The sequence below is a fragment of the Cynocephalus volans genome, chromosome 1 (assembly GCF_027409185.1).
Source record: "Cynocephalus volans isolate mCynVol1 chromosome 1, mCynVol1.pri, whole genome shotgun sequence".
In the NCBI taxonomy this organism is placed as follows: Eukaryota; Metazoa; Chordata; class Mammalia; order Dermoptera; family Cynocephalidae; genus Cynocephalus; species Cynocephalus volans.
The window spans coordinates 79640313-79653020 of NC_084460.1; positions in this window are offsets into that span (position 1 = coordinate 79640313).

Genomic DNA, 12708 nt, shown 5'->3' on the forward strand with positions numbered 1-12708 from the left:
GATTACTTATCAAAATTAAATGAGATATGGCACTTTTTTAAAAAAGCATTAATGCATATTATATAATTATAATATATGATTATTCTCAAGTATGCATTTTTATCTTTTGTATTAAAAGTTTCTGTTAAGAATTCTGAGAAATGATTATGTTTTTATAAACCATCTGGTAACCAGCAAACTAGGGAAAAAAGTATATCTGATGAGGTTCATTTTTTTTTTTTTTTTTTTTGTGACCGGTAAGGAGATCGCAACCCTTGGCTTGGCATCGCCCGCACTGCGCTCAGCCAGTGAGCGCACCGGCCATCCCTATATAAGATCCGAACCCGCGGCAGGAGCGCTGCTGTGCTCCCAGCACCGCACTCTCCCGAGTGAGCCACAGGGTCGGCCCAGGTTCATCTTTTTAATTTCCCAATTAATTCTGAATAAAGTTGAGGAGGGGGAGGCATGTTTAGAATTGAAATCATAAATAGGAACAGCAGTTACATGAATGTACTTTAATGTTTGCATGTAACATTTTTGATAATTTAAAAATTACTTGAGAATCATTTATCTTTATCACGATTATGTTAAACCTTCTGAGTCATCTTATAAATGACCAAATGTGATGTTATTATTTGGGGGTCATTAGTTGGTGCATTTGAGACCACAATCATTTTGGAGGCTAACAGTGGGGGGGGGCTTCACAAACTCAGGTCCTTGAACTGCATTTCCATGAAGCATGTGGAGGATAATGAGTTGACGACCATCCCCCCTCCCATGATGATGTACTGTCTTCCCTCATCCTCTGTCTCCTTGTTTTTGCAAGTTTCCTGTCTCATTTTCTTTTCACACTGTATGATTCTCACCTTTTCTTCCTCAATATAATTACTCTATATTTACTGCTTTCCTTTCCAACAAAAGTACACAAAAAAGAAAAAATGCCAAATGTAATAGAAAAATCAGCCTGTTTTGTTTAATTATATTCTCAAATTTTATTTATTTATTTATTTGTGTAAAGTACTGCTGTAAACAGCATTTTTAAAAATTTTTAAATTTTTTAATTTGATGATTTCTTTATTTTTTATTTTTTTTAATTAATATTATTTTATTTACATTCTAGGATGTTGTTGCAGAGCAGTTGGGAGGGAGGAGGAGAGGGGAAAGGGAAAGGAAATGGGATGGAAGAAGGAGCAAGGAGGAGGGGCAGGAGGCCTGTGGCACCCCCTCATTCCCACAGAGGAGATCAGGGGCTTCCAGTAGTGACTTGGTCATTGCCGGGCTGAGTGCAGATGTCAGGGGGGTGTGACAAAAGCCCTCACCCCCCCATCATCCCCGCTCGGGAACCCAGGGCCCTTCTTGCTGCTGCTCAGTGGTCATTGCTGGACTGGTTGGGGGGGGGCATGGCTGAGGCCCCTACCCCTCCTCCCTTTTTGGCTTGGTAGCCCAGGGGACTTCCAGTCTTTCTAGGTGTTATAGGTGGTTTTTGGTGAAATGAGGCCTTTACTACTTAATATCAAACTTTGTCTCTGGTTGTGGGTATTTTGTTTTTTCTTTTAGTTCTGTGTGGGATTATTTGCTGTTCCCACTACTCAAACTCTGTGCTGGAACTAATTTGTTGTCCTTTGCTTATTTCTAAAATGGGGGAACTTCCTATGGGGACCAGCACTTGAGCTCTGTGGTTAAGCTAAATTGCTGCTTTGCTGCTGATTCCCTGAGGAAGGCTTTTGTGCAGCTCAGATTTTAATGGTTCACTTTATAGGTACTTCTGGGTCTATTGAGATCCAGTGCACCTGGGTTGTGTAGAAACTCTGGTCTGGGCCTGAGTCTTTTCATCAAACTGCACCCCTTGCAATTCTATATTCCTGACCAGTATCCTCTGAGTGGTCCTGTGCTGCCTGGGGGACAGATCAGCTGTCCTTGCTGTGTCCCACTGTTTCCCCAGTGGGCCCATCTCCCCGACTGCCCATGCTGCAAACACTTCCCATGGGACAGGCCATGCTGCAGTCCCTTTTGATGACTCACCAGCCTCTGAGTGGCTCCTTTTCTCAGTTGTTGTGGCTCATTGCTCCTATGTGGGTCCACAGGAACCCATTAGTGGTCTTACTGGCCTAGGAACAACCAAGGCCCTCTTCTCCCCTGCTGCCTCCAAGCAACTTCATCCCAAGGGCACAGCTGCGGCTTCTGCCAGTTCCTACTCCGTGTGCTCAGCAGCTCCAGCCTGGAAGCAGCTGGGATTTGAATCAGTCAGAGTGGTTCTTTCTTTCTCTCATCGTGGCTTCTCCCACGTTCATGTACTTTGTAGGTCTCTCTTCCTCTTCCCCTGAGCTCTAGTGGCTCCAGCTTGGTTGTTGTTGCTTTTTTATAGCTGTAAATTGGTTGATTTGTGGGAGAAAGTGACGCTGGGGACTGTCTATTCCACCATCTTGACTAGAAGTCTGTATTCTCAAAATTTAAAGGAAGAGTTTAGTTTAGGTTCAACTTAAATTGTTTACTTTTCTTGTATTCTTATGAGCACTTCTTACAAATATAATTGACTATTAGATAAATTTTTATCTGATTTCTGGCTTCTTTAGCAGAGTGAGCCCCATGAAGGTGAATCTACCTTCTTTATTTTTATATCCCTGGCACCCATCATGGTACCTAAAACATAGCAGATATTACAAATTTATGTAGATAGAGAGTTTTATTAATTTTGTATTAATCACTCATTTATCCATTTAACCTTAGAATGAAAGGCATTGGTCTAGTGCTGGTCTAGCAGTGCACAGAGCAAAGTCCTTGACCTTACAGAGCTTACCTTGTAGAAGGGGATACAGACAAGAACCAATTAAATTGAAGAACATAAGATATAATTTCAGGTACCGATGAATATTATAAGAGTAAAAACATAGAGCAGGAATTGAGAGAACAGTGGGGCAGGGACCTGTTTTAGACAGAGCTGGTGTGTGACAGCAAGCAAGAGGGAGATGAATGTAGAGTTCAAAAGGACGTCACTCATGGAGGGCCCTAGAAGTCTTGGTGAGGATTTCATTCTGAGTTTGTGGGAAGCTGTGGGAGAGTTAATATAAGAGGAATGATGTAATGTGATTTACATTTGAAAAGAAATCACTTTGGCTACTCTAGTAGAGTAAGAGGAACATCAAGGAGCTGGGTCAAGGCTTTGAAGCAGTTAGAAGAGGACAGGATGGGTGGGAATTGGTCAGATTTAAGCTATGTTTAAAAGTAGAGGGGCTGAGCCCGTGGCGCACTTGGGAGCGTGTGGCGCTGGGAGCGCGGCGACGCTCCCGCCGCGGGTTCGGATCCTATATAGGAATGGCCCGTGCACTCACTGGCTGAGTGCCGGTAACGAAAAAGACAAAAAAAAAAAAAAAAAAGAAGAAAAAAAAGTAGAGATAATAGTATTTGATGGTGGTATTTAGATGCTAGATGATCAGTTTAGCACTTAAAATTGTGAGCTCTTAACATGAGTTCTTGTGAAATAGAGGGCATAGCTCTCATCCTCCCATATAAAAGTGGTCTGCTTGGTTCATTTCCTACACGGCATCACATTAAAAGAAATATAATGTTCTAAAAAATGCATTGTAAGAAATTCAAACTTTTATTGAATTCTCTAGAAAAGCAACACAGGGAATTATTCATTTTACACAACCAGTTCTCATAAAATCCCCTTGCACCACCTTCTTTTCCTCTGATTCTTATGTGGCTCAACAGCTGCCCCATGCTCTCTCCTTAGCTCTCCCTACCTCAACCAGCATCAGCCATCTCTCTCTCTTCCTCTCCTCTCTCCCTGCCTCTCTACCTCCATCTCTCTGTCTTGAGACACTCTTGGATTCAAAGGTGGATTGAGGTGTGACTGTGGGTATCTTTGATTTCTCCCCTCTGTGCACAACCTGCCCAGCAGCTGCACAGCAGCAAGGCCACCTTAGCCTTATGGGTCAGGGAGTGAGGGGAAGACTTTGAGACTCCTGTGCTAATAGCTGCTTCCTGTCCTACATTTCTTATCAGCCAAGAGACAGAGAGCACAGGCCTAAAAGATCTAGAAATCAGTTTAACTTATATTTAAACCAGAAATGTCAATAGGTCATTTTCAGGAGCATTATCTTAAAGTAATTATCTTGCACTAAATACTTACTTATATTCATAAGTAATTGTCTTGAAAATCAAAAGAACATTTGCATGGCATGAAATTACCATACATTATTTAGGTATGAAAATGTTTTAATCTTTCAACTGATTTAGGAATCATTATTTTGAAAACTCTAATTTTGGGGGCCATTGGCTCTTCCTTACCTTGATTATTGTATTTACAGATTTTTATTGTCTTTCTAAGTTGTGGGGTTTTCTGTTAATTTTTATAAATTTATTTTTCATGCTCTCAACTATTGTAAAATAAGATTATTATACAAGTGTATTGATTTTTTTAAAGTAAAAATGTAATTCTTTGCTTATAAAATTATGGACAACTATACTTGAGTAAAACATATATGTTTAATACCAAATAGAGCAAAAGAAATGTTAGATGGATTATATCTTTGTGAATGTTTTAATGATTCATGTAATTACAATTTTATTCCCTATAATATACTAAATTGCTTACAGAACATTAAATATGGTATGATAATTGCGGCTTTAAACCTTTTATTTTGAAAAAAAAAAGAAGTTATCCAAATCAGATCTTTTTGTTTATTTTTCTTTTTTCCCCAATGACGTAACCACTTATTATGAGCTTGCTAAGTACTGCTCTATATAAATACATATATGAGAAAGGTCAGTTCAAGTCACAAATAAAACATAAACCAAACATTAAAAAAACTTACTTTTTTTCTGTTAATAATATTTTATTATAACTTAAATGGAAAATATAAAAAAGCATATAAAAATAAGCATTGCCCAAAATACCACCATATGAATAAAACTGCATTTTGATATATTTTCATTCAGTCTTCTCAGTTTCTGTAAGTACATAAATTGATTAGCATTAATTGGAATATTTTAGGTATCATTTTGTATCTTGCTTTTCATACTTAGTGTTGTGTCATTAACATTGTCATACATCAGTAAAATTTATTTTAAAACAAACTAATTCTGTATATTGATAAGAACTCTGAAGAAAGCAAAACAGGATAATGTGCTTCCAAGTGGCTCAATGGAGGGTAATGGACTACATCACACTACAGGGGCAGGGACGTCTTCCCAGGGGGAGCATTTGAACTGAGAAGTGGTGATAGTTAATTTTGTGTCAATTTAACTAAGCCATGGGGTGCTCAAAGATTTGGTCAAACATTACGCTGGGAATGTCTGTGAGAACGTTTCTATATGAGCTTAGCATTTGAATCAGCAGACTGAGTAAAGCAAATTGCCCTCCCTGATGCGGGTGGGCCTTATTCATCAATTGAAGACCTACACAGAATACAGAGGCTGAGTAAGAGGGAGCTCGGCTTGCCTGACTGGTTGAGCTGAGATATCAGTCTTTCTCTGCCTTCAGACTCAAACTGAACGTTGACTATTCTGTGGTCTCAAGCCTGCTGGTTTTTATACTGGAACCTATACCATTGGCTCTCCCAGTTCTCAGGTCTTCGGACTCAAACTAGAACTATTCCATTGGTTCTCCTGGATCTGCAGCTTGCCTACTGAAGATCTTGGGGCTTTCCAGCCTCCATAATTGTATAAGCCAATTCCTTAGAACAAACATTTTTACACACACACACACACACACACACACACACACACACACACACACACACACACACACAATCTTCAAAAAGTTCATGGAAAGACTTGTACTATCAATTTTTCCATGAAATTTTTGAAGTAACCTTGTGTGTGTGTGTGTGTGTGTGTGTGTGTGTATACATCCTGTTGGTTCTGTTTCTCTGGCAAACCCTGATACAAAAGTGATAGTAAAAATGAAATAAATTAAAATTAAAATTAAAAAAGGCCAGGTAGCAAAGGTCCAGAAAGGAAAACAAGGTTCATCTGTTTTAAGGATAGAATGAAAGGAGGCCAGGGTGGCTAGAGAACAGAGGTCAGTGGTAGGAGACAGATTGGGAGGGAGGCAGAGACAAACTGCTCTCCTGAAAGTCGTGCCTGTACCTGTTTATTCTTCTCACCTCCAGTGTACAATACTGCTCTTGCCTGTGTTAAAGGGAATAGGTATGTTTAAGTGAAAGTAAATGGAAAATTTTGAAGGTTGTATGTAGAAGATGGAGTGTGCTGGGTTGATGTGCTTTTGTGATTCCTCACATACACACAAAGAAACAAATTCATAGTATCAAGAATAGGACATGCGGGCTGTAACATACACATAGATCGTAAATCACTGCACATCATAAATCACTGCACTAAGGAATCAAGCGGGAAGCGGGGCTTCCGTTCAGGATCATGGAGTTTTTATAGGGCTACATCCCACAGTTTGAGGTTTAAGAGCTGGTTTAGTCAGAGTTCTCCAGAGAAACAGAACCAACAGGAGAAAGATAGATAAATTTATTATAAGAAATTGGCTCACAAGATTACGAAGGCTGAGAAGTCCCATCCTCTGCTGTCTGCCAGCTGGAGACCCAGGAAAGCTGGTGGTGTAATTCAGTCTGAATCTGAAAGCCTGAGAACAGGGGAACTGATGGTATTAATCCCAGTCCAAGAGTAGGAAAAGACCCGTGCCTCAACTCAAGAAGTCAGACAGGCAACATTCCATCTTAGTCAGCCTTTCTGCTCCATTCAAGTCTTCAGTGACTAGATGAGTTCACCCACATTAGGTAGGGCAATCCACTTTACTGAGTCTACCAGTTCAAACGCTAATCTCATCAGAAACAACATCACAGATGCACCCAGAAATAATGTTTAGCCAATATCTGGCTAGCCCATGGCCCAGTCAAGTTGATACATAAAATTAACGATCACAACAGTTAACATAGAATCAATTTAAAATTAAGCAGATCTCTATAAACTTTTGTACCAGGCTGAAGTGTTTTATGCATTTGGAGCATGCTAGGAGAAGAAATTTGAGGAATTTCGATTGCTGTATCATAATGTATTCCTGATTGATTAAATCCTCATCAATATCTCTTGTTTTCTGACTTCAGAGTAAAAGCCCCTTTGGATGTCAGCAAGTAGGCTAAAACATCAAAATAAAGCAGCATTGAGAACTCTGGATAGACTACAGTCATGCACTGCATAACAACATTTTGGTCAATGATGGACCGTATAAACAACAGTCCCATAAGATTATAACAAAGCCAGAGGTGTGCTATAGGCTATACCATTTATACTTGTTGACGCATACTCTATGATATTCATAGAATATACGTCTAAATCACCTACCAATGCATTTCTCAGAAAATATCCCCATTGTTAAACAACATGTCCGGATTAAAATTTAAAGAGGTTGTGCATAAAACCATAAGAAACAACTAAATGAGGAATATCAGACACCAAAACTTCAAAAAATCACAAGAAATTAGGAATGTTGAGAGTTATATAGTTATTACGGCACCTGTAGTCAATGTCTTGCATCTTGTCTTGCGTACAAGATTTGTTTCACCAGGTGACCTCATACTTAATGTCTATATAATAAGTGATCCATGGGTGTTCATAGTGTGAACCCACAAATGGGTGAGAAATGTAATTGAAGTTCTTAGAAAAAAGCTTTGGCCTATATCTATACAGAATTGTGTTTAAAAGACACATTTATATACTTGAGCTAACTTAATTCTCATATTATTTGGCATAATTTTTCACAGAGGCTAAAAGAATTTACCCAAGAACCAAAATATAGGTAATAAATGATGAAGCAAGAACATAAACTTAATTTTTTTTAAAGCTGTAAATTCATTTTGTCACACCATAGCCTAATGATGTAAAGGCTACTTAGCTTCAGGGTGTGAAATCAGCTCTTCTCATTCTTTGCCCTAACTGATAAAAGGTAAAAGTTGAAGACACCAAAAAAGATATCTTGCAGGAAATTGATGATTGAGACAGCAAAGTAGCTGAAACTAAAATCCAGATCCTTTCAATTCCAGACCCTCTAAAAATAGTTTAAATTGTTTTTTTAACTTGTCTATATTTGATATTTAATTATTAGTGAGTGATAATATTTTCAGAATTTTGTAATAATAAGTTCCTGAGATTAAAAAAAAAAAAATCAATGGAAACTTTTGTGCAAAACAAGCCTCAAGCTTTATAGGCATTTCTGAAATTTTCCTGGGTTCATTCAAGTAGATTCTGAAGGAAACTTGTGCTTATTTCGGTGTAAATTTCATATACATTCCATTCAACTCCTGTAGTACTTATGGAGAACCTAATACAGGGAAATTTCCCTGCTAGATAGGGCATGTGAAAGCATCCTATGATTCTCCACTCATTTCCGGGGCTTTTTTCTACAGAGAATTCTTTCTGATGTGTGAAATGGCAATGCACATAAAGATCATGGAAATTCCTGCAAGAGGAAATGAAAGAATAATAAAGTTCACTTTAAAGACTAATGAAAGAGATCAAAAATTAAATAACTGTTTTAATTCTGAACAATTTGGAAACAATTATCAGCATAGTCCAAAAACTTGAATGATTTTGAAGAAATAGCTATTGCTTTCCACCACCAAGGTATAGAACTGAAGATACAGGCTAGATCTGTTCATTTTTTCTTATGCTGTAAAAAACAATTAAAACCTAAGTGATTTATAAGCATTGGCAGGTAACTTATTTGCTAGTTTAATAAGTGAAATTAAAACCTTGATAACTTACACTTTGCTACAGTGATAGAGGAATTCGCACCATATTCTCTGCATCCTAATCATAGGTTATGTTAGTCTGCTAAAAACTAACAAAGATGCAGACCAACAAATGACTTAACTGCCTCCGACACCACACTTATGCAATATGATGTGCTGCGCAGAATCTTTCTCACTTGTTTATAACTGTTCACATGTATTAAACCACAAAAATAAACAGGAACTAAGGTTACTTCTGTTCATGCTTGAAGTTCACAATACTGTCAAGTTAATATTCTTTTATGTTTCAGTTGCTCTTGCTAAAGACCTATCTTTTTTCTTTTCCTTTCTCTTTCATTTCTTATTGTAAATTACAGCATATATTTCTAGGAATATAATGTATAGATACAGTGTAAAAGGATAGCAATGGAATAAATACCCTTGAACTTACAGAGCTTAAGAAATAGAACATTTCCAGATCATATAAGCCCCCTTTTTCTCTCTCTGGGAACCACTATCCTGAAATTTGTGTTAATCATTCTCTTGCTTTTCTTTGTCTTGTTACCACATGTATGCATTTCTAAGCAATAGATTGTTTACGTTAATCTGGTTTTGCTCTGTACCTATATTATGATTTTTAAAATGTATCATCTTCTGTGAACTTTTTTCTTCAAAATTTATGTATAAGCTGTGCTTCATTGTTACTGATGTAGAGAATCAAATTATATGAATATATCATAATTTACTTAACTGTTCTATGGATGATGACTATTTGGATTGTTTTCACATGGTTTCTTATTGCTGTTGTTGTTGTTGTTGGCTATCATGAACAAGCTGCTATGAATATTTTTGTACCTGTTTAGAAGTTCTCTTTTAAAATGCAAAGTTTTCAGGAAAACGGACACAAAATGATGCAAATTCTTTGGAATGTAATCAGATCTGTGACATTAAAAAATAGTGCAGCTGTATTTTACTTTTACAAACAACTTTACATAATAGTGGTATTCCTGGAAACTTACATGAATGAAATCTTATTTAAAAATGTCTGTGTGTGTTTCTTTAAACATAAACTAGAAAATCTTCCTATAAAAGGAAATACTTAGATTAACATTTCTAGAAAGAAAGAACTCTTTATAAAATGAATAATTCAAATTGAGTCGATAAACTATATTTGAAGCTGTATCAAAGCTCCTAAGAGAAGAAAAGTTGGTATTTTCTTGTCAAATGACAGGAATGTACTTTCATTCCTACACCTCACCTGGATTTATTGAGGCAATGTCACTATACCCCTGAGCCATGCATATTTGGCATTTCTTTTGGATCCTGAGCTCTCTAACATCTGTGTGCAGCCACATGCAGCTTGAAAATGCTTTATCAAGGGCACACCTGCCAGAGTTCATCCTTCTGAGCCTGCCTCTTACTCAGACACAAAAGGTCAGGAGCACCCATGCCTCATTTAATCTGAACACCCAGAGTAAGGATCCAATGTCAACAAGCCATTTTCAACTGCATTTGAAAGGGGATCCTTCTTCATGTGTTATATTTTTCCAACTATATATTTCATATTCAATACGTATATTCTCCATAGGCAGCATCAAAACAGAGTTATGACTCATTCCTCTCTTATTTTTGTGTCCTCATTTGTATGGAGTGTGCGGGGCAAAGCTATTGCTTCAAGCTAATTTGCAATAAAAAACACAATAATTTGTTAAACATAAAAACTGTTTTTAAAAACTGGACATGATAATTTTGAAAAGGTAGATTTCATTTGTCCTATATTCTATTTAAAACATAAGGAATGACTTTCACCAACAGATACTATCAAGGTACTGATTGATCTGTAGGACTGGGTAAGTGCAGGAGACAGGTACTTACTTGAAGAGATGCTCATGAATTGTTTTTGTACATGTTTTATAAGAAAAAAATAGCTTGAAGGCATTGAGTACTTAATATTTAACACACATTTAGTAAAATATATATACAGTAGGAATCTGACATAATAAGTTTGCTTTATGTTTTTACTATAATTCATCTATTGAACAAATATTTGTTAAACATAAACTACATGCTGAGCCCTGTTCTTTCTGCTGGAGATACAAAGAACAAGACAGCCAATATTCCTGCCTTCAAGAAGAGGACACTCTAATACAGGACAGATAATCAACAAATGAGCAATGCCAAAAAATCAGTAGATAGCAAATTTTATATATATATATATATGTAAAATTATTGTCATTAGTGTCCTGAATAAAACAAATAGGGTGCTGTGATAGAGAATAATGAAAGAAACATGACTAGAAAAGGCTTCTCTGAGGAAGCAATGCTTGTAACCATGATGTCCCTTTCTAATAGCACAATGTCTGTAGTTCTCACCTTTTTACTTGTGTTCATATTTCATAAGCCTATTACTGATCTGGGGAGTGATTTAGTAACACTTTACATATGCATTCTATTTGAATATCTGTTTGTCAAAGTCACAGATAGATTTCATAATCCAAGCCCTTTTTGTTCTGAATTTCACATCATACAACTTTCACAACTTACTGATCAAGCCAATTTACCCCTGCATGTATGTCTTAATGTAATTTATTTTAATTTCAATCAATTATTGGCATGAATTTGTGATTTGCTTTGTCTTCCCTGCTAGATTGTCAGATCTATGAGGCAGAAGGTGGATATAGCTTTGGTGCCTAACACAGGGCATCATACATAGAAAGGAATAAAATATTTTTTGAAAGAATTACCCAAAAGAAGTTTCTAAAACTAGTGTTTACAAAGTGATTTCATCATTATTACACTTATTTTTTTTCAATAGGTCCTAACTTCACAGAAGTTAAGTTCTTTCTACTCTTGACTTACAACTTTCAATCCCTGCACACAACTGTGAAGGTGGGAGACCTTAAAAAGAAAATCAGAAAAATTGCTTTGACCTTCCCATGCTAAAGAGTTTGGTGATAGGGAAAGCTATTTCTGAGCATTAAAGAGTATGCATCATTGGTGCTCAGCTTTCTCTGTTCCCTTTAATATTTTATTAAACAGGAAAGTACTGAAACAGAAGGAACTGAAATAGAGGCTTCCTTGCAAATCAGTATCAAACAGATAGATCCCAGTCACTTGAAACATCTGCACTGCTCTTGGAATGGCAGCATCATGAGAGGCCTGGGCAGCCCAGGGCAGAGATGTGTAAATGGTAGCAGGTAAAATTGTCAGTGACTGATAAGGACACTGCTGAATTTTGAAAAAGTCCTTTAATCTCTCCACATTTTAAGTAATTACACTCATCATGAGAGTTCTGTGTGTACACCCTATTAGTTGTTTGGTCAAAAATAAAAGCAGAAGCCATTTCAAATATTTATCCAACTTCCTTGCTTCACACAGAGAATTGCCTTCTACAGTGAATTACTTTTTATGTTGGAAAGAAAGAGTTATAGAAAGATGCATGCACCTGGGGATGAGTTGGTGACATGGACCCTCATATACACTACTAGCAGAAGTGTTAATTCATTAATTCACCCAACAAACATTATGTGCCAGGCATGGTTCTGGGCACTTGGGATGTGGAGGTGAAATGAAGTCCCTACAGTCATGGAGATTACATTTTAATTGGGGAGATGAAAGTACATATATAGTAAATCAGATGATATTTTACGCTATGGAGAAGATTAAAGCAGATTAAGAGAGAGGGGGAGTGTCAGAGATTGGGGACGGAGTTTCTCATGTTAATGTGTTAGGGAAAACCTGACATTTGAGCAGAGTTCTGAAGGAAGTGGAGGAACTAGCCATGCAGATATTTGGCGAAAGATCATTCAAGACAGGAGAAGCAGACTTGAAGTCCTGGCAGGAGGATACAGCTGAGTGGAGTGAATGAAGGAGAGAGACAGAAGACTTGGTCCAGGTCTGACTGAGATGGGAAGTCCCTGCTTTTTGTTTTAAAGGGGTTTTTAAGTAGGAATAATATGACTTGTTTTAAAAGACCCCCTCTGGCTTCTGTATACCATATTTGGGCAAAACTCATAATAGAGAGATA